We start from the raw sequence: 23,433 nt of genomic DNA on the forward strand, positions 1-23,433 counted from the left end.
TTTCCCGCTCCTCAGCCTCCTCATCAAGTTCAGGTGGCACCGCCACCGATAAGCCTGCCAAATGAGGGTTTTCCACGCTCACACGAGACCCCGGTGGGAGGACGCATTGCGTCTCATTGGGAGGCGTGGCAGACCATCACAGAGGACAGATGGGTCTTGTCAGTCGCTCGAGCGGGCTTCCGCTTGCCTTTACCCCCTACCCCACCCCTCAACCCTCCTTTTCAGCTGTTGGGCTCACCCTCCCTCAAGGCCGAAGTTCAGAAGCTTCTGGACCTCAGAGCTGTGGAACCCGTTCCCCTTGGGGAGCGAGGGGAGGGCTCCTACTCCTGGCTGTTTACGGTGCCCAAACCCAACCAGGCTGGCCTGCGCACCATCCTAGACCTTTCCCAGTTCAATCTTTTCCTACCCCAAGAGAAATTCAAGATGATCACGCCCAGCCAGATACGCTCCTCTTTGCAGATGGGCGATTGGCTCAGCGTGGTGGATCTTCAGGATGCGTACATGAATATCCTGATTTGGATTCCACACAGGAGATACCTTCGCTTCTCTTTGGGAGAGGAGCACTTCCAGTTACGGGTTCTTCCTTTTGGCCTCAGCTCGGCGCTGCATGTCTTCACGAAGATGATGTTGGTGATTGCGGCCTATCTACGTCTTCAGGGTATCCATGTGTATCCTTATTTGGACGACTGGCTCTTGAGCAGCCCTTGTCCGTTGGCAGCAGCGGGCAACCTCCAGTCTCTCCTTCAGATCCTGTTCCATCTTGGGCTGTCGGTGAACTGGTGGAAATCCTCCACAACGGTCTCACAGGACCTGATCTTCCTGGGTTTTCGTTGGAACACGATCGACTGCAGAGTGTATCTGACCGGTGACAGAATGGCGGATCTGTTAGCCACGTGTCAGATGTTTGCGCAGTCGGAGAGATGTCAGCCTGGTGGTTCCAGAGGCTTCTGGGCCTCATGGCCTCATGTGTACTGGCTCTTCCTCTTCCTCGTCTCAAGATGAGACGGACCCAGACGGCTCTTCGGAGTTCCTGGCGTCAGGCTGTGGACTCGGATTCCATGAGAGTGGACCTGGACTGCTGGTCATCTCTCAGCAACCTGTCGGTGGGCGCGGGGTTTCAGGACCCGGCTCCCATGGTGACGATCATGACGGACTCCTCCCTTTTGGGGTGGGGTGCAACATTAGATCTTCTTCAGGTGTTGGACCTCTGGCCGCCTCAGGAAAAGCTCCTGCACATAAATCATTTGGAGCTTCTGGCCATCTTTCTGGCGCTCAAGGCATTCAGACCGCTCATTGTCAAAAAGGTGGTCCACATAAGAACGGACAATGTGGTATCAATGTATTACATGAAGAAGCAAGGGGGAACAAAGTCTCCCCCCCCTCATGGACCTGCCCATCCAGATTTGGGAGTGGGCCATGCTTCATGGTGTCTGGCTGATTGCAGTGCACATTCCGGGCCAGCTGAATGTCACAGCAGATGCCCTCAGCCAGCGGACAGTGGTCAGCTACGAGTGGGAGTTGAAGGCGGAGGTCCTATCATGTATTTTTTCACGTTGGGGCACACCGGAGGTGGACCTCTTCGGCACGGCGGTGAACAAGAAACTTCCTCGGTATGCCTTCTGAGGGGGGCTGGGAGCCTTCTCTCTGGGGGATGCTCTGGAGATTCCATGGCACAACATGAGAGCTTACGCCTTCCCGCCTCTGCCTCTAGTTCACCGTGCAATTTGGAAGTTGAAGAACTCTGTGAACTGTTCCCTTCTACTGATAGCCCCGTTGTGGCCGGCCAGGTTTTGGTTCTCAGAACTTCAACACCTGTCTGTGTATCCGCCGATCAGGTTACCAGTAACTCCCGATCTTCTTCACCAGGGGTAACAACAGATGTGGCACCCCTGCCCACAATTGCTCAGCTTGGCGGCATGGTGCCTGAGTTCAAGTCTTTCGAGCATCTGAGTTTGTCAGCGGATAACATGCGCATTATCCAGGCAGCCAGGAAACCCTCGACTAGATCCTAATACAGGAGTAAATGGCTCAGGTTCTGTCATTGGTGTTTGGAGAAGAAGTTGGATCCGAGGGTGGCCACGATTGACACGGTACTGTCCTTCGTGTCCTCCCTAGCAGAGTCAGGGGTTCATGTTCTGTCATGCAAGACTTATCTCTCAGTGGTTTCCGCTTACCTTTCTACGGTCCTTTGTTCTTATTCTCTAACTAACCCAGTGGTGAAGAGGCATTTTGCTGGTCTGACACGCCTCTACCCTCCGGTTCGTAATCCGCACCTGCCATGGGACGTAAATGTGGTCCTGACGGCGCTGTGCCATAAACCCTTTGAACCAATGGCTACGGTAGACCTCAAGTACTTGTCTTGGAAAGTGACCTTTCTGGTTGCCGTTAGGTCAGTGAGAAGAGTGAGTGAGCTCCAGACATTGTCAGTGGAGCATCCTTTCTTGGTCTTTCACAAGGACAAGGTAGTCCTTCGGGCAAATCCGGCTTTTCTACCGAAGGTGGTGACCGAATTCCATCTGAATCAGTCGATCTCCCTTCCGGTCTTTCTTCCGAACCCTGCCCCAGAGGCTGAAAGGGTTCTACACTGTCTTGATGTCCAAAGAGCTCTTAAGTTCTACTTGGACAGGACTTCCGAGCTTAGGAGTTCTTCTCAACTTTTGTGACCTTTGGCAACCCCCTGGGCAAGCCGGCATCTAAGACATCTATTTCTAGGTGGATTGCCGCCTGCATCACGGAGTCTTTCTCCGTCCAAGGGCTGAAACCTCCTAAGGGTATCCATGCACACCTGGTGCGGGGCAAGGCAGCCGTGGTTGCTTTTCAGAAATATGTCCCCTGGGAGTCCATAGCTAGGGCAGCTACTTGGGCCTCCCCATCTGCTTTTTGTAAGCATTACTGTCTCGACATGAGCTCAAGGGCCGATGCTCAGTTTGGTCAGGCTGTGCTGAAGAACCTGTTTCAGTAAGGGGTATTTCCATCCACCCGTAGTTCCTGTAAGGAGTGCTTGGGAATCTCCCACAAGTATGGAGAAAAGGGGACGGGACGTAGGAGTATTACCAGGTTACTCACCATAGTGACCACCTTCCTCCTAGTCCATAGTCCCCTTTCCTCCATACGCCCACCCGCCGTCCCCTCTCATAAGGTTCCTCTGTTATTGCTAATGGGTCTTTGACCTGGTGATAGAAAAGGACTGATGGGTGCAGAAAGAGAGGAAGGACACATTTTTGAAAACATTTTGTTTGGATGCTTTTTACAAAGTGTTCCGGTCCTGTCCCACAGGACGGAGAGATGTTCCACAAGTATGGAGGAAAGGGGACTATGGACTAGGAGTAAGGTGGTCACTACGGTGAGTAACCTGGCAAGTTTACAGCTCTTAATGACTAAAATGACAGAATATGCAGAAGTGAATGAATCGGTTATTAATCAAAAGAAGTGTCAGATTATACAGTTAACCCATCCAAAGATGGCCTGAGCAAAATGTAATTGGCAGGTAAACAATATTAAGATAGTACCCCAGAATGAGTTTATTTATTTAGGATTCCAGTTATGGGATAAAACATCTCGTGAGGGCAGTACTAAGCAAATAATGAACAACAGTGAGCAATTGATCTATCAAATGAATAAGTTTACAATTAAGCCTTTGTTGACTTATTATATAGGTAAGGTGGTCCCGAAGATAATATATCAGATGGAAATCAACCCAGTGAGCCTAACTATTCCGTGGGTTAAGATTGAGGGTCACATATGGAAAAGGGTCTTGAACCTTCCCATGGGAACACAAATGCCATCAATAAGATTCAAATTGGATTTACTGTCCATGGCATATTGGTTCCAATGGAAAATCCTGACCCTAATAGAAAACATCTTCAACCCGATGAGCAACACCCTCTTTGAACATTTGAATATGGCTAACGCTGCTGATATTCTATCTGAATGTAATAAGGGCAGGAGAGAATTGCACGAAAATCCAGACTCAATTAAAAAAAAGGTTAAGAGAGACTGGATTGAAACCATCACTATGGTTAGAAACTATAAACGTCATACTACTTGTGCCAGAATTGATAATCAATTGGACACATTGCCAATATTTTTAAAGCAATTCTTGTGTCATAGAATAAGAAGCCTATTTCTGCACTTCTGCCTCAACATATTGCATACAGAGGAAATATTGGCCAAGAGATCAGTACACACACTTGAAAATATAGACATGTGTTGCTACTGTAAATAGAATAATGAAACCTTATTCCATCTAATGGTAGAATGCGTGGATATGAAAATAATTAGAATGTGCATTCTGAGTAGATTTTTAACAATGGGAAGGATAGACCAGGCACAATAAGTATGGTATAGGATGAGTGGAGGTAATGAGCTTTTCTTGACTGTGGAGGTGATAAGAATGCTGGACAAGTTTGGTCTAACTAAGTCGAATTAGTGTTTAAAGTTTTTTCTTTTCCGATTTGTATATTGGTATTGAATTATGAATGCATGAGGTGCTAGTATGTTGTATTTTTTGTAGTTATTGATGATGAAAGTATGTTCCAAAGTTCAAATATTGAACATAAGGACCACACATCCCCCCCAAAAAATATTTCCGTCCCATAATTCAAGGGGAGCGGGTGATTGTTGAAACAAATCACCAGCCTCTGAAATTTTGGAAAAGTAAGAGGATCAGATCAGGGAATTTGGCCCAGTCAAGAATAACTTCATGGACATTCGCACTTCAGGGATTTCCAGTAGAAGTGAGATATGGACAAAATAAAAAGAGCCCAGTTGCTCAAGGGCTAGGAGAGTTGCATAATTGTGCAGCTGTCTGTGCGCCAGATGACAAAGAGCTAGATGCAAATTAAATTAATTTGAGCAATCCCTGTGTAAGGCTTTCAACAAAGAAGCATGTAAGGATTTATCAACTGTGTATGTAGATGGTTGTCCATACCATATAGAAAATGAGACTGTAAAAGAACTTGTAGCAGGAATAAGAAATGTATGGTTTAAATGTGACTGCATTCCAAGAGTAAGCATGAGGATAGGCCCCAAAAGCAGTCAAGTGGCAAAATTGGCCGCTAGCCATAAAGCAATATTTACAGAAGTAGAAAATAGACTCAACGAAATAGTTTTAGTCACTGATTCTGATTATGCGCAAAATAGTGTTGTGGGGTATTTACCTGGCTGGAAAGCGAAATGTATGCTCACATATAACAAGAAGCCACTTAAACATGGCAAGAGGATTCAAGCTGTAGACAAACTTGTGTCAGAAAGTGACCTGATAATCCATTGGTGGAAAATATGTGGTCATTTGAAAACACCAGGAGAGGATAAGGAAGGAAGTGATCAATTAGCCAAGACTGGAGCTGTAATGGGGGAATTATTGTCTAGTGAACACCTGCTTGATGAAATACAACCTGACCCTATTGAACATACTTTGGCTTCTGGAATGTCCAATCCCTCTGACTTTACTCCCTTCTACTTCAGGCAGACTACTGTCCAACTGCTGGCTTCCATCCGTCTTAATGTCCTCCTCATCTATTCACCCCTAGCCCTCTTAACCTCTTTCTGCCTTTAACCTTCTGCTTGAAACCCTCCCAACTGACGTCTCTACTATCATAATGGGTGGCATAATTCTCTATAGTATGGACCAGGATCACAAGCTACAACTGGACTTCACCCCTATGCCCACTTGTTATTCACCCTCCATAACCACCCTACCTATACCCAAGTTAATATTGCCATGCTCCACACTTGACTATCTGGATCTCTCCATTGACATCTCCCCTTCTGACCACACATTGATGAATTCCAACCTTTCCCTCCTCTATCACCAAACATTAATGTAAACTGACCTTATGGTCCCCTGCATGGGTCCCTTGCATGGGTCCCTTGCATGGATCAAAACAAGGTCTACCACGAAGCTCTCCCTCCTCCACTTGCCTGCTCTATTGAGCTTCACTTTACTGAGTTAAACACCACACTGTCTATCACCTTTAACACACTAACCTGCTCACTCCTTCTCCCGCCCTCAGCATTGAACCAATGAGGACTACCATGCGCCCCAAAGATGTCTCCACCACCCAATTTACGGCCTACAACGAAACTCTTCTTACCTTCACTTACGCTCTTAACTCTGCCAAATACTCTGACTAAACAAATCTAATTTCCTGTCTCCTCCCTCGCCTTCCCTAACTGTGCATGGCCCTAGAGACCCTGCTATTCCATCCCAAGAGCTGCTTGCTAAATCCTCCTTTCTCTGCTGATGACTTTGACTATCCAGCCAAATAACACCCTATCCACTCTTGCCATCTATAGAGTGATTTATAAACCCTTTATTATAAAGCACTATTATTGTCTGTTTATATGGAAGTAAATGGTTCCCGAAGCTGACAAGCAAACATCCTATACAGAAGACAGGACCACATACGAGTCAGTGGCATGGCCAGATTGAATAAGCAATTTTTTGTGAAATCGAAGCAGAGTCCTGAGACCATAAATTGATGGGGACTTAAGAGAATAAAGGTGCAGAATTGAAAGTATCCTACTGTGTGACAGACTTTCAGATAAACCACTGAAGAAATTCCTGGGATTCATGATCCAGTCGATTAGGAATGAAACATGTTGGGCAGGCTGTAATTGGAATTGTATGCAAAGTGTGAATTTTTAGAATTGTGTATATCAGTGCAGAGATACATTTGAGTTACAATAACATGACAATAATGTCATAAGGCTCTAGCTCTGATTAAGGTAATGTTAGAAAGCACAAAAAGCGTTCAGATTGAATTAATGCGTATGAATGCAGTGTGATAGTGAGATAGTGAGTTGTGAATTAGTTCGTTTTTATCTTTCTCACTATAATTGTTGTCGATGTAGGTTTTATGAGACACAGATAGGGCCATTGCCTTGAAGTTGTCATAAGGGGACACACTGTCACTCATCAGAACACTTGATATATAACCACAAAAGTCTATACTATTTTCTTTGCAGATGCTTCTTGTATATAGTGCATTTCTCCTCAAGATTCCGGGCATTCATAGATGAAGTCACATGATCTATTTATACACTGCACAGTCCGAGTGGTGGACTGGCCTATGGGGAACTCGGGGGAGTTCCTGGCAAGCCTTTAAACCATGGGCTTTTTTTTGGTGGGTGCCTTGTTTTTCTGCACCTCTTACACTCTCTCTCCCATTCGTCTCACCCCTTCCTTCCATGTCACCTCATCCACCACATCCCTTTCAAGCAAAGCATTGGTTATAACGCTTATATTATGCTATTCTCTGTTTTATATCAATTTTCTGTCATGTGTAACTACTTTTTAATCCCTCTATTAACCTGAATGGCAGAATCCGAAATATATAGTCTTTAATCCGAAACATATAGTCTTTAAGGTCCCTATTTAGAGCAATTATTTGCCAGAAATCGTACTTGGAAGGTTTCACCTTGCTCACTACATTCACATACACAGTGTAACATGGAGCCACTATGAAAAACATTTCCATGGTCACGTTTGGTTCTCCGCCCACCCCTGTACTGTCCCCTTACTGCTACTGTACCTGGCTTCATGAGATCAGTACATTCAACGCTACAGGATCTCCGACAGCACTTCTGCCCTTCTGGACACTCAAAATCACAGGTGCAGGTGGGTTTTACTGACATCACTGCGCACAAGAAGTCTGGCTGGGGGCAGGAACCGGGTCTCTCTGGAAATAAGAATGCAACGTTGATAATTAACAGCATCGTCAGGAAAATTATCGGCTGCAACGTGAATGTAACAATCCATTTCTCCAACATAGTTTTCAGTATCCTAAGCCTATGAGCTCGATAACAGCACAGGCTATTAAAATACCCCTCACTTTCGCCATCAAGACAGTCGACTGCTTTTGTCTCCTCTTCTGGCGAGGTTGCTCAAGGCTTTGAGAATTTCTGAAATGTGTGTGAAAAGGATTTAGGCTAGGAGAGGTCTTGTGGAGTTCAAGACTTTAATGAGCGAAACAATTTCAGTTTTGTTGCTCTAAAAGAGGAAGAGAATTGAATTCCTGGGACATACAGACGTTCTGAGCAAAGGTTTCCATATCCCAATGATGCATTTGAGAATATGGCCCCAATTCCGCTAGACGTTTTTACGCCACTATGGTAAATGAATAGCAGACCTACACCAGGCATCAAGGAATGAATCAGGAAAGTGATCACTTTCAGCCTGGAAGCTCATCCTTAATCATACCAAACCCTCTGTACCATCATTTTGCATTCCACTTAAATTATATAACAACTCCATCTCACCACCAGGAAGACCAGTTGTTTCTATCTGTGAATTGCTGCACGAACCACTTAGTCAACATAAAGACACTTTTCTACAAAGTTTTTGCGCTACAGCTCAAACCTACTTGAGGGATACACTGCCACTGATTAACTTAGTGGACTACATACCAATCACCCCTCTTTAAATAGCATGGTTAAATTGGATGTTGAAGCCTTGGCACCAGGGATACAGCACACTAAGAATGCATTGCAAGCCACTGCCCTATATCCACTATCTATAATTGAATTGTAACATTACTGTATGTGCAGACAGGTTTTCTGTTTTTATAAAATGCTCTAACAGTAGCACAGCATAAACAGCCATGAGGGCAGCGTTTTCCAATATCATTTCTATCATATCCATGGCATCATTTAAAAACACATATCTATTAATCAAAAGAAATCCCTTTTGTACTCACCTCCATATGTGGGAATGCTAAGAAGAGGTTTACTTAATTTGTTTGGCACCCTTGAGGTGCTCTAAATATTTTTTAATTGTTCAAAATATGTAGTGCTGACAAAAAGTAAACTTATTTTTAGTTCTTGGTTCCATGTGATAACAGTTTTAAATCTGAAGGTGGCAGGTTTTATTAACTTATTTTGATTGACCTATTTTCAAAATGTTGTTTTGTTATGTGGGTGATCCCATGCTCCGTATTCATTTTCCTGGCACCCTTCCACACCCACAACACAGGCCTACCCCTTGCATATATATGTCTTCATAGTCGACCAAACTTAGTCAACCAAACCAAAAATATGTGATCACTGTACACCTTCGGGTGTCTGTCATGCACATTTTCTAGTCCTTGGCATCAGAAACAAACAGGGAATTCTCATCTGCTTTTTGTTTCATAAAATGACTGAAAGAAATTCCATCTTACATTAAGCCATCTGAAGTCCATGAGCACTATTTACCCTATAGCCATATGTTAAGGAATATGCCAGGACTGTTCCTCTACAGCTAATTATGTTCCACATGCCACCCCTCTGAAAGCACATTGCACACAGATATCTAAAGAAACATCTAAATTAGAGGGATCTGCAACCTTTGAATGTCCAGATGTTTTGGACTGCAATCCCCATCAGCTCTAGCCAGCATAGTCAATAGTTTGGGATCATGGGAGTTTTAGTCTAAAACATCGAGAGCCGTAGGAAGCAGACCCCTGAATGTACCCTAAGTAACATGTTTTGGGTACTCAAAACATCACTGGGATTTCACACAGGTTGTTTTGTATTACTACTTTTATTTAAAAAAATGAATAGAAAATGTGAAAAAAATACATTGACTTATTGTGCAACTATTATTACATGTTTTAAAAGCTTTACTTGCTCATCGAGACCAGGAGGACTTTGAAGCACTCTTGTTCTCTTAAACATAATTTCAGAGACTTGCACTCCACTTTACCCGCTAAGGTAGGTTTGAGATGCTGGGAGGGATACATTATAGTTCAAAACAAGGGTGGGGACTTTGGAGCTGGATGGCGTGGAAGGGAGTGAGTGAAATGTGTGTGTGAAGGTTAGACTGCTCCAGAACCTCCATTGTCCTGGTCTTAAATCCTGCCAGGTGCACAGTATGATGACTAAGTAGCATTGTGTTAGAAGAACAAGTTACTTACCAACTGTAACGTTCTTTTGATTGGATGTTCCTCCCACATATTCCTCATCTTAGATATATCCTTACCTTCAGCTTGCTGCTTCTGAATTATTTTCTCTTCTCTCCACCAGAGGGCGCTCCTATCAAGGCCGTGGTGTTGTTGTCCCTCGGGGGCATTCGTCGAGCATCGACGTCATCCACTGTATAAGCGCCTTGAGCGCGCCCGTTGGCTTCAGTTCTGTTTTTTCGTATATCATAGCCCATGAATTTAAATTAATGGCGTGCCTCTTTTGAACCAAGCCTTAAAAGAATTTAGAGTGTAATTTATGTAAACTGTACTGTGGGGTTGGTTGGGAGGGTCGATGAGGAATACGTGGGAGGAACATCCAATCGAAAGAACGTTACAGTTGGTAAGTAACTTGTTCTTCGAATGGATTGTGTCCTCCCACTTATTCCTCATCTCAGAAAGACTTCCAAAGTAGTTTTGTCTCGGAAGTGGGAGTACAGAATTTTTTCTAATCAGTACAGAATGGAGTACAGATTTAGCAAACAGGCTTCCTTGAGAAGAAGTCGAGTCCAGAGCATAATGTTTTATAAAGGTATGCATAGATGACCATGTGGCTGCTGCACAAATATCTTGTACAGAGACATCCCTTTTTAATGCTGTCGAAGTTGCCATTCCCCTGGTTGAATGACCTCTCAGTTCATCAGGTGGTTCTTTCCCAGCCAATCTATAACATTCTGTTATAGCCAAAATTATCCATCTAGATAATGTTTGTTTAGTTACTGCAAGTCCCAGTTTGCGTCCAGTGTACCCCACAAAAAGTTGATCACACTGACTTACTTTTTCCAGTCTTGAAATGTAGAAACTAAGGGCTCTTCTGGGATCTAGTCTATATAGCCGCTCCTCTTCTTTGCTTGCATGAGGAGGAGGGTAAAACATAGGTAAAGTTATTTTCTGTGACAGATGAAAATATGAAACATTTTTTGGCAAAAAAAGATGGTTTAACTCTAAGAACTACTTTGTCTTTATAAAAGATAGTGTGAGGAGGGCTGTTAGAAAGCGCCTGCAACTCACTTACCCTGCGGGCTGATATCAATGCTACAAGGAGTATTGTTTTCAAAGTAAGGAGCCTTAGCGGACAAGAGTGTAAAGACTCAAATGGAATACATGTGAGAAATTTTAGAACTAAGTTCAAACCCACACTGGAACCTGGAAAGGTATTGGTGGAACTACATTATTTATTTAAACCTTTTAAGAATTGAAGAATTAAAGATATCTTCTGAAGAGCGCTTAAAAATGGATAGCGCTGCTAAGTATCCCTTTATCGTACCAACCTGGAGCCCCAGATTAGCTAAATGTAACAGAAAAGAAAAAATTGTGGGTATATAACATTGAAATGGATCTACATTCTTTTCTCTGGCTGAAAGCAAAATTTCCATCACGTCATCCGGAAGATCCCAATCCTTGTATCTCAGCCTTTCAGAAGCCATGCGTGAAGGTTGAGTGTGTTGACCTCCGGATGGAGAACATGACCTTCCTGTAGCGATAGAAGATCCTCTCTTCTTGGAAGACGTATTGGAGGGCAGATGGACATGTCCAGAAGGTCCGGGTACCCCGTTCTCCTGGCCCAATCCGGGCAATTAGGATCATGGTTTTCCCAACCATTCTCAACCTCCTGATTACTTGAGGGATCACAGGGATTGGAGGGTACGTATACAGAAGTGGAAACTCCCATTCCACCACAAACGCATCCCCTAGAGCTCCTCTCGGGGGAAATTCCCTTGAGCAGTACAGTTTGCACTTCTGGTTGGCACCGGTCTCGAACAGATCCACTTGAGGGGTTCCCCAAAGGGTGAAGATCTCTTGAATGACTTCCTGAGCTATCTCCCACTCGTGAGAGACTTTGCTCTGCCTGCTCAGGGCGTCCGCTGTTGTGTTTTGCTCTCCGGCTAGATGAATTGCCGATAGAGAGATCCCTTCTTGTATTGCCCAGAACCAGAGTTGCATCGCCTCTCTGCACAGCGGCAGTGACCCCACTCCTCCTCTTTTGTTGAGGTAATACATGGCCACTGTGTTGTCCGTCATTATCAGAACATTCTTTCCCCGTACAGAGGGCAGGAAGGCCTTCAGCGCTAGTCCGATTGCCGTCAACTCCAAAAGATTGATGTGTAGTTTGGACTCCGATGGAGACCAACGTCTGCTGATTGTCAGATCGTTGGTATGGGCTCCCCACCCCGTGAGTGAGGCATCCATCACTACTGTTATCTCCGGCCATGGCTGCCAAAAAAGATTCTCCTCTGAGGGTATGATGTCTGCAAGCCCGCCATTGTAGATCCTGTACTACTTTGGCTGGGACCTGCAACAGATCTGACATTTCCCCTGCAAATTGGGACCATTAAGTTCTGAGAGCCCATTGAAGAGATCTCATTCTCAATCTGGCTTCTGGCATCAGAAAAATGCAGTTTGCCATCAGACCAAGCAACCTGAGAAAGTCGAAGGCCGCAAGATACTGGGCATTCTGGAATTTTGTTACTATATGCAGAATGTGGTGAGCTCTCTCTGCGGGAGGCAAGGCTTTGCCCGAGCAGGTATCCAGGACTGCTCCTATAAACTGGAGTTTCTGTGATGGTATCATGTTTGACTTTTTTAAATTCAGAGAAAAACCTAGTTTGTGAAGGAAGTGACAAGTCTTGAACAGATGATCGAGGGCTTGTTCTGGAGAATGTGCTCTGATCATCCAATTGTCCAGTTAGGGGTAGACATGAATCCCCCCGCTCATGAGACTCGCTGTCACCACCGCCATCAACTTGGTGAAAACTCTTGGGGCGGAGGTTAACCTGAATGGCAGAATCCGAAACTGAAAATGAGAAATGCCAATCGCAAACCTCAGGTACTTTCTGTGCTGAGATGGGTTGGAACATGAAAGTAAGCATCCTGAAGGTCCAATGATACCAACCAATCCTGGAGTTGGAGAGCCTGAAAGATCGGAGAAAGCATGACCATTTTGAATTTGTCATTCCTTATGAACTTGTTCAAGTTTCTCAAGTGCAAGATGGGTCTCAGTCCTCTGTCTTTCTTTGGAATAAGGAAATATGGGGAATACCAACCCTTGTTCCTCTCTGCTACAGGTACATGTTCTATTGCACCTTTCTGTAGCTGGGTTAAAACATCCTGCAATAGGAGCGGATCCGGATGTTTGGCAGAGTTGTATTCGGGGGGTGATTCTGAGGTGTCTTTAGAAAAGGAAGGCAGTAACCATGGGATACTGTTTCCATTGCCCAAGCATCTGAAGTAATGCCCCGCCATTCTTCTAAATGCTGTGAGATCCTGCCTCCCACCGGGGTCTTGTGGGTCAAAACCTCAGAGTGGTTTTGCGGCAGCTGCAGCAGCGGCTGAAGGTGCAGATGCCGCTGCTGGGGCAGATCTAGCACCTTTTCCTCGCCCCCGAGGAAATGTTCTTTGACCTCTCTGATTGGCCTGCCCTCTTCCTTTTCCAATTGAGGAATAATAGCGAAAAGGACGACCCCTCTAGGAAGAAGAGCCTGTGTAGGGGCGTTGCTGAGGTTGTCTTATAGCGGCACTGAGAGATTTTGCCGCCGCTTTGGAGGTCTGTAGCTTCTCCAAACTTTCATCTGCCTTGCTACCGAACAACCTCAAGCCATCAAAAGGCATATTAAGAAGCCTGGATTGCACATCCAGAGCAAATCCAGACTTTCTTAGCTACGCAAATCTACGTAGCACTGTGCTAGTTTCCATGGACCTGCTGATACTGTCAGCTGTGTCCAAACCTGATTGAAGGCATTCTCCTGACGCCTCCTTTCCATCCCTTATAATAGATAGAAAGCCATCACGTTCTTCACCTTCCGATATGTGTTCAGCTGCCGCTGACATGCAGTCCCACAGGGAATATGTGAACATTGCCAAGGTACAAGTTACATTAGTAGACTTCAAAGCCATACTGCCAGATGTAAAGATATTCCTAGACCATGCATGCGCCTTTTTATCGTCCCTACTTGGAGGGATTGTAGGGTATCCCACATTCTTTGTGGAAGTGGCTGCCTTTACTACCAAACTTTCCAGAGTTGGGTGTTTTCTGAGGTATTCCAGATCAGATCTGGAGGGTCTATATTTTGCCACAAACCTTTTATTTACTGCCGCTGTGGCTTCGGGATTTTCCCATGTTGAACTAACCCTTCTCTGTAAGGCAATATGAAAGGGTAGAATGGGGTCTTGTTGGGGAGTTCCAGATAATATATCAGTCATGTCATCATCTTGACAGACTGGTGAACTCCTACCCCACCCCATAAATTCTGTAACCCTGCTCACAAGTTTTCTATAACCCATATCAACCTGTTGTGATGGGTGTGGTTTGTCAAATTAGTACTCTGGAGAAGTGTCTAGGCCACTTGCTGTTTGCAAACATTCTTGCAGATCTTGGATTCTTGATTGAGGGTTAATTAACTACTCTGGAACAGATCTTGTGCCTAATTTGACACCAGCAGAGGTGACTTCTTCCTCTTCCGATGAATCTCCCTCATAGATGGATGACATGGTTCTGAAAAAATCATGTCGACTCTCAGGTTGAAAAACCTTTTCAGGTAATGCAGGTTTTTCCCTTATTAAAGACTTGGGCGTCGACGAAAACTTTGATGGCGCTGATGTCTTAATCACATCCTTCGAAGACGACAAGGGAACTTTCGACGACCTCGATGTAAGAGTCTAGGGAGCCATGGAAACTGTCGAAGGAGCTTTCGAGGTTATCGAGCGTGAACTCGACGTAGCTTGCTTCGAGGGAGTTGTCGACTCGAGGACCTTCGAGGCCTTCGATGACGTTGATGTCGACTTCGATGGTGTATGATCTTTCAATGCCATTTTGTTTCCCTCTACCTTCAATTTATGCACCAAAGGATCTTTTTTATGAGGTGATCGAGAAGAGTCTCTCGATGACGCTCTTGACATCTTTTTATCAGCTTTCCTTGTTTAGGACCTTCCTCTGTCACTTTTCTTATGGACAGGAGCATGGTCTTCTCTATCTTTTTTTGAGGGGGTCTGGGCAGCATTCTCCAAAATTTTAACCATGGAATCTCGAAAAGCTTCCCATTTACTCGGGGAGTCATGCTTTAATGGGCATGCTATAACCTCCTCCGAAGATGTCGAAGAGGATGTGGGAGATCAATGCCGTCTTTTCTTAGCCTTTTTAGATGACGAAGAAGACTTTCTCGATCTACTCCCCGATTGATATTTTTTATGATACTTTTTTGAAGACTCGGCCGAGTCTTTCTTTTTAAAAGTGGACTTCGATAAATCCTCTCCCATCGCCAGTTTACCTCTACGCTCTTTTAAGGCTTTGTGGGTCATCGACTGGCACGAACCACAGTCTTCAGTACGGTGGTCGGGACAGAGGCACCAAAGACAATTCTTGTGTGGATCCGTCAGCATTTTTTAAAGCCTGACTTCGGTGTGGAAGGGTTCAAAGAGGACGACATAGCTTTTTCTCACAAAAGACTGAAGAGCTGTTTAATTCGATCCGAAGCGAAGCTAATGGAAAAACGGAACTGAAGCCAACGGGCACGCTCAAGGCTCTTATACAGTGGATGACGTTGGTGCTCGATGGATGCCGCCGAGGGACATTGATGCCGCAGACTTCAGGAGCACCCTTTCGTGGAAGAAGAAAAAATGTTTCCGAAGCAGCAAGCTGAAGGTAAGGATTTATCTAAGATGAGGAAAACGTGGGAGGACACAATCCATTTGAAAGTGTCAAATTCAGGTGTCGAAACAGACTTGGGGTTACCTGTGTTTTAGGCTTTCACATTGGCGCCCAGGTAGGTGCACCCACACATGTGAGGTACCATTTTCATCAGGACACCTGTGGGGGTGTCTGGGTAATAAATTCTGGACCGATTTGTGCAAATCATACCTCTGCGGATTCCCACAGGTGTCCCCTTTTCGGAAATGCATGGGGTTCCCTGTTTTCCTTGGACATCATAGGCCCATATCTGTATGTTGTGCTTGTCTGGAGAAAGTGTCATATTCAGGTTTCGAAACAGACTTGGGGTTACCTGTGTTTTAGGCTTTCCCCTTGACGCCCAGGTAGGTGCACCCACACATGTGAGGTACCGTTTTCATCGGGACACCTGTGGGAACGCAAGAAGGTATAACATTTGTTGTGTTTGTGTGGTTTTCATAACGTGTTGACCCATTTGCTGGTGCCCTTTGTCACACAACCCTTTCATTTCCCAAATGTGACCTACATTTAGTCGCTGCTTTAGGCACCATACACTTTTGTAACCTGCACAAGTCACCTACCCTTGAAAAGGTCTGCCTATGCTCTTTCAAAAAATGGATGCTTGCCATTCCTCACCACATTGGTTTTCCCGATTTACACATGCTAAGTGCATCTGTTCAGGCCGTGAGCATAAAACTCCTGTGTACCATGTCTCAGTGTTTGGCTTGTGGTATTGCTTGTTTTGTAAAACACTACGAAAAATGTGTGCTTTCCTAGCTGCAAGAGCCGGGGGAATGTTGCGGAGCATTGCTTTTCTCAAAATGCATAGAAGCCATTGCCGTACCAATCCAACCATGTCCAACATATGCATTTTTTTTCCCGTTATTTTTCTGCTTTTCCCCCAATCTATGGCATTTTCCCCTACCTAGTTGTTGCCTGACCTACGCAAATCACCCCTTCCTAAACTTGGAATTTAGTCTACTTTTCAGAAATATATGCCTTTCTGTCCTCCAATTCGGCTTTCCTACCCTTTTCCTCCATTCCGTCCATGCATGTCCAACTGGCAAAAATGTCCAAAATTGCCTACCTCTCACAAAATAGTTGATAACCACATCAAAATATTTTTTTTTGTTTCCACTCAACCTGTTCCTGAAAGCCAGGAAATCGGGGAACTCAGCACAGCAAACCATTTGTTCGTAGCTCTTACAAGGAAAAAACCACAGGCTTCTTTGTACATCATTTTATTGGCATTTTTTAAAAAACCCCAAAATGTTTGCCCTTTTTGCTTATTTTCTCTCACCCCCCTACAGCAACCTAGGATTCCTGGGTGGCGTTTCTATTGCCTACATGTGGGGAAAAAAGGAGCCAAATTTGGCCCAGATATCTCATGTAACAAAAAGGTAACAAGGCATTGAATGGCCACATACCGAAATCACCAAAAAAGGCCCTGGCACTGGGTGGAAAATACCCATGGCACTTAAGGGTTAAAGGAGGAATATGGAAATAAAAGTAGCATTCCTGTGTAAATAGTGGGCCTGGAATAAGTAGTGGTTGTTATTTTAGCGTATCTTAGTTTATTGTAATCGTGCTTCATTGGATGAAGAACAGACCCTAGGAGGGGTATTACTTGTGTGTACCGCGGTTTGGTGTGGCATTGGATGGTTGTGTGAAGTAGTGTGTGTGCGTGGGGGAGGGGGACAGAACAGGGTGAGGGATCATTTTCTTTTCACAAGCGTCAGCAGGGCTTTGCGTGGTGAGTAATATATAGACATCACCATCATGAGGTGAGAAACACCAATAGCGTATATTTACAAGGCCCTGCCACTGTATCATTAGAGGGTGGAAAAATACCATAAGCAGTGGATCATGGGGACGGGAGGAGGGGGATGCCCTGCTCGTGGCCAGAGCAGGGCTCCCACAATAAGAGCATCTTGGAACATATGTCCACATTCGTAGTAGCTAAGTATACGGGGAAACAGCTACCTAAAAGAAAAGGCATTTTGGACCTCTGGTGAATATTTGAGGACAAAGGACCAAGGGGATGGAGTTGGGGCACAGATACAAAAAGATTGAAAGTGCAGGAGGGGAAAAAAAGAGGGTGGTGAGCCAGCAGAGCGCAGGGGATTATATGCCTTGGCAGCGTGTCCCACAGAAGGGTACACAAATCCAACCTATGTGCCCACCATGATAGGGACCCCTTCAGCATCAGTAACACCACAGGCTACCGCTCCCCTACCCCCATATGCACACCCACCTGAGGTATTGGCACACACGGGTGTCATACAAAGAGTTCAAAGAAATGTTGGCAGAGTTACGAGCAGAGCTCAACAGAGTGCGGTTATCCTCAGGAGAACTGAGTGATGTAAGGGTGTCGGAAAAAGAATCAGAAGAATGGAAATCAGGGGATCTCTTGCGCAGGATGGATAATGACAGTGGAGACACTTGGGAAAGGAGAATATGGTGTTGGGAAACGATGAGAAGGAGGATGTCAATGGTATGTTGATGATGGACAGGGTGAAGAAGAAGGAAGGGGTGAAGAGGCGTCTGAGAATACCCTCCGACCAGAAGGCATGTTGGGGGGGGCAGAATGAAGAATAAGGTTGGCCAAGTGGCGTTAGTAAGGGAAAGGAGAATTATAAAGAGGGGTGTGGGAAGTGGGGCGAAGATGCAGATGCCCCCAATACATCAGGGGACAGGGAGAACACAGTATGTGCTCTGGCCCCAGATGGATAAAAACAACTGGATTAAGGCTCTCCCACAGCTCACAGCAGGGGCGAGTAAGTGGATATGAGTTTGAAAAGCAAACAGCAGGGGTGCCCCTAGCAGTGGCTGATATCAAGAGCTTTATGGTTGCTATAAGTGAGTACCAGGCTGGGAATGGGTGGGTGAAAGCTGGGAATCCGGTAATAACCCTGGAGGACGATGGACAGGATGGAGCATCATTTAATACAATTAGAGCACAGGTGTGGAATGCGCTACGAAGGACTTTCCCAGATACCCCCGATTTACATTCCCTGATGCATTGTACAATGGGCGATGATGAGGGCCCAGCTAAATTCATTTTTAAATTAAGCGATGTGGGGAGCTGAAATGGGAGGGTCACAGGATCGTTCGAAAATGTATTTTTTTAATTGTAAAAAGGGGCTTGTCAAAGGAAGTGCAGAAGGTGCAAGATAAAATTGTGGGTATCGAAGCAAAGGGGTGGCTGGTGATACTACGTATAATAGTGCCCCATTGCAAAATAATCAAGGAGCGGGACGAGGAAACAGCCCAAAGGTATCAAACTGAGGAAGCGAAACTGGTAGAAAAGAAATTGGCAAAAGTTGTCCATGCACCTGTGTCAACAGCAGTACAGGTGGAGGGGACAAAGAGCACCCAATAGGCCGTGAGTGCCACCATTGCTGCGCTCTGGGCTGAAGGAGGTTAAGGACAGTGGGCGGGGGGCAACAGTATCCCGGACCACAGTGGCAGCAAGGAGGACTGCAGCGAGGAAGAGGGAGCTTCCGAGGAGCAAGAGGGGGGATTTGGACCATCGCAATGCTGTAATTAATTGAAGTGGGGGCATTTTGCAAGGGAATGCAGGAGCAGTTTGACAATCTGGTATAATTGCAGATCACAGCAGCAGGGCCAAGGGTGCAAAGGGCCCCAAGGGCTAAGGTATCTGCAACAGGGTCAAGGGTATCATAATCAAGGGTATCTACAGGGGCAACCCCAAACATATAACCAGCATCTCAAGCATCTGACATGCAAGTGCGGCACCCGCCACAACAGCAGGGCGGTGTTGCCCTAGTCAATAGGGTTCTGAGCTGAACCACTGCCCCCTTTGGAGGAGCTACAGTGATGGGAGTAACCCCTTCTTGTTTCCTGGAACAAACACCTATCCTGGTTAGGACAGCCCACAGAGAGCACTTGCATGTCCAGTCTGGTCACCAACCACCTACCCTGAAGAGGAACCCTTTGTGGGGGTGGAGATAGGAAACAAGCAGTTCATATTTATGGTGGACTCAGGTGCAACTAAATCATGCATCATGGAGGGGAATTTCCCAATATCAGGCAAATATCTTGACACACATGGATTCTCTGAGGCTATTTCCACAGTTCCACACATTGAGGAGCTGGATGGAAAAGTGGGAGGGAAGGTGGTGCCGGCTCCCTTACTATATTCCGAAGGTTCACCTGTTAATTTGCTGGGCAGGGACCTACTGACCAAATTAAACATGAAAATATCAATCACAGATCATGGTGTAGTTTGCCCCACACCTGAGATGTGCGTATAAAGACAAGGACGGTGGTGGTTTGCGGGACTCTCGTGCAACCTGACATGTTCATTTATGGTTAACACGTGTTTCAGCCAACAGGCCTTTCTCAAAACCGAGCTAAGTATTCTGATATATTATTTACTTTCTCCAAATAATTGTTCACACTTCGGATTGTGTATTTTGCATGCAACGCTATTAAACTAAATTAAGACAGAAAGTGAGGGTAGGTGGTAGGTAGCATTGGTAGAAGAAAAGTGAAAGCAAGCGTCCCCAAACAGCACGATCCTCCCCGTAATGAGAGACAATGAAGGACTCTCCCAAAATGGGAATAAGGCCAAGACAGAGTGCGGGTGAGCGTAAATGGGAGTTTATCAATCAGAATTGGGCATGCAAAGAACTCTGCAAACTCCGAGAGCGCTCTGTCTGACAATAGCAAAGACAGGCGTATATATTTACAAAAAACGTCATCAAAACCTACATACTATAGGGGGCACAAGTTCATTGGGATTGGGTGGCGACGACTAACTATAGGTGCTGCTGCGGTGTGGTTGGTCTTGGCTGGAGGACGTCACTGGTCACCCTCGTGGGTTGGGCTGGGCCTGGCAGGTCGGCTTGAGTTCATCCGGGCGGTGTTGGTGTGCTGAGGCGGCCTGTGGCAGAGATGAATGCCTTTCCTGACTTGCTTGCCCTCTGCCATGCACCCCGCAGTCATTCAGTCATTTACAGTTCTATTCTCTTTAGTAAATCTTTCAATAGGTAAATGCAACACAGGAGGAATGCACCTTGTGAGGGGTCTGGAGATAATATATCGAGGCCTGGTTACTTGTGATCTGTTGACCGGGACCGTGGGTCGTGGGGCTAAGCTTCGGGGACTGGGGCGGGTGGTACAGGTCTTTCTGTCTTGTTAGAAGTGGTTATAGATGTCTCGCTGTGTGTCGTCAAAGTGTTGGGTGTCCTGATTGCACAGGGCCATAAGTCTGAGACAGTCCGGTGGGTTGTGGGGTTTACGAGGGGGCGCTTGAGTTTAAACTAAGGTTTACTGCTGTGCTGTAAATAATGCAGGTGGCTGGCCGCGGCCTTGGGTGCTGCAGTGGGGTTGCAAGTCTTTGAAGCAGCTCCAGTCAGGTCGGGGGAGGCGTGATAGCACAGAGCGGGGCTCTGTTCTCATGTCTTGGCAGTCTTCTGAGGGAGGGAGGGGGATACATCGAGACCTTGTACGCTTTCACAAAGGTATCTCCCTTGTGTGTTGCTGAATATAAGTAAAGACATCGCAAACATTTGAATACTTTCTATAATACTTATTTAAAATCACTTCAAACCATGCATTTAACCTTGGCTGGGTGTGTTTCCATTATACCCAGTCCGAGCACCATTTTTGTACATTACATTCTAGCAGCTACAGTGTTTTAGTTACATGCATATATATTTGCAGTAAATGAGGTAGTGGTTAGATCAGTGGAGTACATAGAAAACGATCCGCCCCTGTACGTGACAGTGGTAGCATATGAGGGGCTCAGACATTCACACATGATAAGTGCACGCTTGCGCATTCTTGACATGAGTTCATATTATAGTTGCATCCGCGTTCTCGCGTACTCTAGCAGCATTAGTTTTGTTTATGGCGCGAAACCATGTGAGGTAGGCTGCCCAGTGATACACGCAACAAACAGATCCCTGGAGCGTCCCTTTATCATTAGCATCCACCTGCAATGGTGCGAGCTCGCCATAGCTTATATCATAGGAGCATACTCTCTCATTTTAATACATTCTACAGGCGTTTGTATTTTATGGAAGAAAGAAATAATGCAAGAGGTCTTGACATTAATATATACATATCTATAAAGACTGTCTGCCATCAGAGGACCATTTTACTGTTCTTCCCATTGTTCAGGCCTGCTGGCCGGGTCATGCTGATAGTGATGGTACACTGCGGGAGGTGAACTGTTACAATGTTAGCGTATTGCGCTAGCTCATGTCCGTCTTGTTCGTGGGAACGTGCTCGCAGCGGATCTGCCAGGGTGCTGCGGCAACAGGGATGTTCTCCAAGGGTGGGGGCCGCGCTACAGTGCGCTGAGCTCACACCATCTTTGCTGGGCAGAGAATGGTTTTTGGGCCTAACTAAATTTGTGTTGTGATCAATAGATGTGGGCATTCGATACGTGTGGGCAATGTCTCCAGTGGGTGAACCCTCCACCACCTGGGCCCGGGTGGCATGAGGGAACGCCCAATGGGCCATAGCCCTCACCTGGGGAAGAAACGCAGGCGAGAGGGGTCTATTGGACCAGTCCTCCCCTACATTTCCCCCCTTTCGTTACTTAAGTAACGAATTCTTTAACTCCTCTATCCTTCTACATTCTGCTTCGTCCATCATCGCCTCATCCCATGCAGGAGTTCCTTTGATAGGCATCCATGCTCTGCACACCCCCCCTTAAACTCTCACCTCTCCTGGCGTATTCATCTGGAGTATACGTAAGATATATGCACCCACCATCTCCTTCCAAATCTACCCACACTTCCTCGTACCATTCTAGTATGCGGGGCTCTTTGATGGTGGTGTGCCAAAGCTTATCTACAATATCCTTGTCGTGGTACATGGGCACCAGTTGGTACCTTGGTGTGTTGTCTACCCCTGTTTGTACTTGTGCTTCTTGCACCGTTTTTATTGTACCGTGTGAGTTGCCCATTGTCACCATCATCATTGCACCATTTGGTACTGCGTTAGCACAGACTCGAAGACCCACCTGGCATAGGCAGAAAATCAAGAGGAGGAACACCACAGCTGGCATCAAAAGTTTCATCGTTGTTCCAAGCCATGAGGGGACCCAGGAGAAGAGGTTATCGAACCATGTACTATCTACTGCTCCGCCTTCCATCTTCATTTTTTCTCCTAGGTTGTGGACTGCTTCGATCACATGGGACAGGGAGCCGTTTTCTGCGTCTTCAGAAGGTACGAAAGTGCAACAGGCACTTCCTATTTTTCGGCAGACACCGCCGTCCATCGCCGTCAACAGGTCCAGGACATACCTGTTTTGCATGGTCATCAGTCGCAAGGCTCTTAGTTCGACCTTTATTATGTTAAAACCTTCTTCAGTGTCGTTCACCAGCTGAATTAATTCCCAGCGGGTTATCTGGAGCCATTTTGCGTTGGCCCTTGCTTGGACACTTGATACGAGCGAGGCAAAAAATGTTTCTGCTGAGCTGAATAATCGATATTTGTCTGGGATCTGGGCCAATAGTTCTGATGATGCCTTCGATATATAGTTTGATGCTCGTCTGTTGCGGGTCAGCACCTCTTCCTTGCTTCCAGAAGACAGGACATACATTCGTGGTTCTGCAGCTGGTTGGCCCACACTCTGTTGTGTGCGTTCCTGTGTCCTTTTGCTTCCATCGATGTGGCTTTCTGGTATCACCATTAGAGCTGAGTGCAGAGTGGCCATTGAGCAGCTGCCACTCCACGACGGGGGGAGGTGTAGGTATGCCTGTTTTCCACATACCCAATACGTGTCCATAAGGGCCGCAGTCCCTTTTCTTAGGTCTGGGATAGTGAGGGTTTTGTTGCACTTCTTGTTCG

This window comes from Ambystoma mexicanum, chromosome 4p (assembly GCF_040938575.1).
Source record: "Ambystoma mexicanum isolate Mex_15411 chromosome 4p, UKY_AmexF1_1, whole genome shotgun sequence".
Taxonomy (NCBI): Eukaryota; Metazoa; Chordata; class Amphibia; order Caudata; family Ambystomatidae; genus Ambystoma; species Ambystoma mexicanum.